We start from the raw sequence: 6000 nt of genomic DNA on the forward strand, positions 1-6000 counted from the left end.
GGCCGCGTTCCGAGGCCAGAGAAGGGGGAGGGTCCTTGGGCTCGCCGGGGCCGCGTCTGCTGACCGAGGCGTCTCCCTGCTAGGCCCGAGCCTCCGAGGACCCCCGCCCGCAGCCTCCGCGCCTCCGTGCGGCTCGCCCGGAGCATGCTGCCCGCAGCCATGAGGGGCCTCGGCCTGGCGCTGCTGGCCGCGCTGCTGTGCTCGGCGCCCGGTGAGTCGGGCCGCGCGGGGCAGGGCGCGGGGCAGGGCGCGGGGCAGGGCGCGGGGCAGGGCGCGGGGCAGGGCGCGGGGCTGCAGGCTCCTGCTGCTCGCGGCCTGAGCCTCCGGGGAGGGGGCGTGGCTCCTCTGGAGAACCTGCCGCGGGAAGTGGGGGGAGGCCTGGGCCTGGCCGGCCTGGCCTGGTCATCCTTCACCCCATGCCTGCCCAGCTCAGGGCCTGTGGTGCCAGGACTGCACCCTGACCACCAACTCCAGCCATTGCACCCCGAAGCAGTGCCAGCCGTCTGACACGGTGTGTGCCAGCGTCCGCATCACTGACCCCAGCAGCAGTAAGTGGGGCCCTGTGTGTGGGGGGCACGGAGTGGCCGGGGGCTGGGCCCGACCCTCCCTGGCTCCTCCAGTGCGTGGGGGCTGGTGGGGTTCCTGGGGGCGTGTGGCCGCCCAGGCGGGGTTCAGGTGACGTGCCCGTCTCTGCTCAGGCAGGAAGGACCAGTCGGTCAACAAGATGTGCGCCTCCTCGTGCAGCTTCGTGAAGCGGCACTTCTTCTCGGACTACCTGATGGGGTTCATCAACTCGGGCGTCCTAAAAGTCGACGTGGACTGCTGCGACAAGGACCTGTGCAACTCGGCAGTGGCCGGGCCGCGGTTGCAGCCCTGGGCCCTTGCGGGGGTGCTGCTGCTCAGCCTGGCGCCTGTCCTGCTCTGGGCGCCCGCCCTCCCGCGGGGCCGCTGACCTAGCAATCCTGCCCAGCTGGGCTGGCTCCGTGCTCTGGGGGGAGGGCCTGCCCACCCCCCAGAGGTGAGGCTTCCCTGCCTGTCCACCAGCTCTGCGTCCAGGACCCCGTGCAGCCTGTGGGGCGGGCCTGGGGAGACCGGGACTCCCGGGTTACTGGGGGCAGCCAGGCCAGGCCAGACCCGGCCAGACCCGGCCGAGAGGGCATCTGCCGTGGAGAAATAAAGTCACTTCTGAGTCCTGAGACTCGGTCTGAGCGTGCGTGTGGGCGTGAAGAGGCAGAGGACACCTCGTGGGTAGGTGGGTGCTCGCCCAGGGAGCACACAGCATGGTCCCAGGGGTTCTGCACACTCACCCAGGCTGGCAGAGTGGCAAGCTGCCTGGGCAGTGCTGTGTTGGCTGCCCTGTGTGGGGAGGGCAGAGGGAGCCCCACCCTAGTAGCAGGTGTGCTCTCACTGTGTCTCCAGGGCTGCTCTTCTGGGGGAGGGAGGGGATGAGGAGCTGGGCCCGGCAGGTGCACAGGCCTACTGTCCCGCTGGAGGAGCCTGCTGAGGGCCATGTCCACTGTGGGCCATCTCCTGTCCTTTGGACACCCACTTACTGCTTTGTGTGTTGGGGGGCCCGGGAGCCCAGGAAGAGGAGGAGGAGGTAGAATTGACAAAGACCCCAGGAAGTCTTGGAGTGTGGGGAGGGGTGATCGGTGCTGTCCAGGCTGCTGACCCCGTGAGCTGAGCCTCCTGCTGGAGGGAAACGTGGGGAAGTGGGGGATTTCCCTCCACCCTAGGGACCACAGCTGCAAGGTGGGCCGTGTCCCCTCCTGGCAGCCATCCTGTGCCCCCACCAGCCCAAGCCAGGGAGCTGTGGATAGCCCCGGTTCTGGAGAGTGGGGGCCGACTGAGGGCTTTGTGGCTGAGGAGGTGGCCGCCTCCAGCCATGGCTGGCATCCAGCCCCTGAGTGAGAGCTGCGCTCCCTGCGGCTCTGGGCTCAGCACCCCCATGCCGGTCTTTGCTCGCCCTTCCATCTGGTGGCCCTTGAGCCCAGCCAGGAGCGCAGCAGGGGGCGGGACCTCCTGTACTGTGTAGCTCGGTGGTCCCAGGCTTTCCTGGTGGGGCGGCAGGGGTCCCGCCCCTTGCCCTTCAGTGTATGCAGCTGCTGTGGGTCGCAGGGGACGAGGGCTGTGGCTCTGAGTGCTGAGTGCCTGCAGACCCCAACCCCTCTGCATGGTGTGGGTGGGACCGCGCGGGGGGGACGTGCCTGGGGTGCACAGTGACCTCGGAGCCCGGGAGGACCCCAGAGGCTGTGAGTGTGTGTTTGTGTGTGTGCTTTTAACTTTGCAGTGAGGGCTGGAGGCCCACGTGACTCCATGGCAGCGTTCCTGTCCCGTGGCATGGCTCTGCCCTGCCGCTTGCCCTCGGGGCTGGGGGCCGCACAGCATGGCACGTAGTGAGCGTAAGGAAGGTGGTGCATCAAGGCCGACACGGTGGCTCAGTAGGCTGTTTCTCAGCCTGGGGCTCTGACATCCCACGTGGGCAACGGTTCGTGTGCCAGCTGCCCTGCTTCCAATCGAACTCCCTGCTTGAGACTTGGGAAAGTAGCAGAGGACGGCCCACACGCGGGAGACCCAGGAGAGGCTCTCGGCTCCTGGCTTCACACGAGCCCAGGTGATGGCCGTGATGGTCATTTTCAGAGTGAAGCAGTGGATGGAAGATCTCTCTCTGTAATTCTGACTTTCAAGTAAAATGAATACAGCTTCACAAAAATAATATTTAGAAGAAAAGAAGTGCAGCAACAAGGAGCAAATTCACAGCCCACCTGTGAGTTTATCTCTTAATGTCTAATTACCAGAGACTAGAATGCGAAAGGGAGGCTGCCTGCCCACGTGGGGCTCCAGGCTTGGGGTCTTGGGGCAGGGGAGCGTGGTGACAGTGGAGGAGTGGGGACGGGGACAGATTTTCCTCTGGGCTTTTTAACCTTGGGAGGGCTGGCTCCCTGGATGCCATGGAGATGGAAGGCAATGCAGAGTGCTGGGGGATGGAGGGTCAGGTGTCAGATCCCTGGTGGGAGATCAAGAGGGCACAGGGTGCCAAATTGTGGGGATGCCACCTGTGGTGCCTTTCCCCAGAGCTGGGGACCACGCAGAGCTCCTGGCCTGACTGGCAGGGCCTAGCGCTTGACCACCTGGGCAGCGTGGTTTGTGGTTCTGTCCAGGTTAGGATTCCAGGCGTTCTGGGGACCAGGGCTCATCAGGAAGGGAGCTCCTCCCTGTTGCCATGGTTACCCTGGGTTCCCATCCCCCCCCCCCCCCGTGTTTTCCTCTGGTACTCTTGTCCCTTGGGCAGCCAGGCTTGTCTCCCTCCTAGCTTCTCCCTGCCAGCCTGCACCTGTCCCCAGGGGTCTACGGGGTTTCCTCCCTGCTGCTGGCCCTGGGCTCAGTCCACCTGCTTGTGGCCGGAGCAGCTGCCCTAGAACCTCAGAGTTTGAGCCCAAGCCTCAGGGCTACCAGGAGTTGGACTGGGGACCCCTGTGCATTGGGGAGCTCACCACCTATGTTCCCCCTCCCCCCTCAAGTACAGGCCTAGCTGGAGGATGCTACAGTTGTCCCATTAAGGCCCCTTGCTGAGAGGTGGATGGGTGAGTGGCAGCCAGGAAGGGAGGCCTGGTGCAGTTGGAGTCACGCTGTTGCAGCCGTGGGGCCGAGGGTGTTGGGGACAGAAGCTGCTGCACAGGTATAGTCCACTCACACCTGGAGTTTGGACCTGTAGACATCGGATCTCTGCTGTTGCTGGGTCCCACTGGACCGCTAAGTCCTAAGGGCAGGGATGGGTGAGCATGTGTGTCTCCCCTGACCAGGCCATGTCATCTGGGCTGGGAGACATGCGTGTGGGTGTGTGTGATGGTTGAGTGAAGCCAAGCGGCAGGCGCAGAGCGAGGGGCGCAGACAGCAGCATCGTAGAACCAGCGCAGCTGGGCCGTGGCGGTCCTGGGCTTCCGTGGAGCTGCTGCCCACGCTCATGACTGCGTGCTCCGGGGGCAGCGAACTGCCACTTCCTGTGCCATGGGATGCTCTGACATCGTGTTTCAGCATCTCTCTGCTTTATCTGTCATCATCATCTGGCCCCCTGTGTCTTTTTGCTGGGTTCCCTAGCTCTGTCAGTCCTCTGCACACCGGTGTAGCCATCAGTCACCTGACTACCTTGGACGCACCTGTCAGCCACCCACGTCTGCAGACATCTACCTAGGACCATGAAGTTTGTGTGGAAGGGGAGCCAGGGTGTGGGTAGGGAAGGGGAGGTGCTGGCTGAGGGCAGAGCGCTGGCAGAGTGACACAGGGCTTGTGGCTGAGGTATCGGGTATCCAGACTGAGGAACCCCTCCCTGCTTCCTCCCTCTCCTTGCCCCCATCTGTCCCTCCTTTCCTGCTCCTCTGTATTCCCCGCTCCATTCTCCTCCTTCCTGCTCCCCTCCCCCTCCCTCCCCCTCCCTCCCCCTCCCTCCCCCTCCCTCCCCCTCCCTTTCTCCTTTCTTCCTCTATTCCCTTCCCCCCTCCCCCCCCTTCACTCTCTGTTGCTTTTTCCTCCCAGGCCCACAACTGATGGCCCGAAGGCTGGGCAGGAGGGTGCTGGAGGGGAGGGGTCCCCTGCTTTGAGGTGTTGCCTTGGGGACAGGCATGCTGCTGCTCCAGGATGGAAATGCTGTCTCCAGGGGCAACAGCCCTGTGTGTTAACCAGAGTGTGGCCAGGAGGAGGGTGCAGGGCCCCCAGGGCAGCTGTGGGGACGGGCAGGCATGGGCGAGAGAGCCTGGGCACAGGGCATCAGGGGCAGAGACGTGTTCTCTGGGCGCCCAGTTCAGGTGGGTCAGTGGGCTTCCTAACCAGGTCCCCTCCCGTAGTGTGGGGGTCCTCTTTCTTCATGCATCCTGGCTCTTCTCTTTTCCGGTTACCAGCATGCCTGGCCTCGGGCCAGCAGCTGCACACTCCAGGGCGGGGTGGAGTGGGGGACCACGCAGCCCCAGGGTGCTCCCGGTGAGGCTCCAGAGGGCCATGCATGGGATGAACTGGGGAATCCTGAACCCTGGGTGCCCCGCTTTGGCACTGAGGTCAGCCACAGCGAGGGACTGGAGCCGGTGTTAGGGCCACTCACTCAGTGTCCACCTACTCAGTGTCCACTCCCTCAGTGTGCCACTCACTCAGTGTCCCCACTCAGTCTGTGTCCCCACTCACTCAATGTCCACTCACTCAGTGTCCCAACTCACTTTGTGTCCACTCACTCAGTGTGCACTCAGTGTGCACTCACTCAGTGTCCACTCACTAGTGTCCACTCACTCAGTGTCCACTCACCGAGTGTCCACTCACTCAGTGTCTCCACTTAGTGTCCACTCACTCAGTGTGCACTCACTCAGTGTGCACTCACTGAGTGTCCACTCACTCAGTGTGCCACTCACTTAGTGTCCACTCACTGAGTGTCCACTCACTCAGTGTCCACTCACTCAGTGACCACTCGGTCAGTGTCCACTCACTGAGTGTCCACTCACTCAGTGTCCACTCACTCTGTGTCCCCACTCACTCAGTGTCCACTCACTCTGTGTCCCCACTCACTCTGTGTCCACTCACTCAGTGTCCACTCACTCTGTGTCCCCACTCACTCAATGTCCACTCACTTAGTGTCCCCACTCACTCAGTTTCCACTCACTCAGTGTCCCCACTCACTGAATGTCCACTCTGTGTCCCCACTCACTCAGTGTCCACTCACTCAGTGTCCACTCCCTCTGTGTCCCCACTCACTCAGTGTCCACTCACTCTGTGTCCCCACTCACTCAGTGTCCACTCACTCTGTGTCCCCACTCACTCAGTGTCCACTCACTCTGTGTCCCCACTCACTCAGTGTCCACTCACTCAGTGTCCCCACTCACTCAGTGTCCACTCACTCAGTGTCCACTCACTCTGTGTCCCCACTCACTCTGTGTCCACTCACTCAGTGTCCACTCACTCTGTGTCCCCACTCACTCAGTGTCCCCACTCACTCAGTGTCCACTCACTCAGTGTCCACTC

Source organism: Ochotona curzoniae, unplaced genomic scaffold, assembly GCF_017591425.1.
Source record: "Ochotona curzoniae isolate NIBS_2020 unplaced genomic scaffold, NIBS_Ocur_1.0 contig_65, whole genome shotgun sequence".
In the NCBI taxonomy this organism is placed as follows: Eukaryota; Metazoa; Chordata; class Mammalia; order Lagomorpha; family Ochotonidae; genus Ochotona; species Ochotona curzoniae.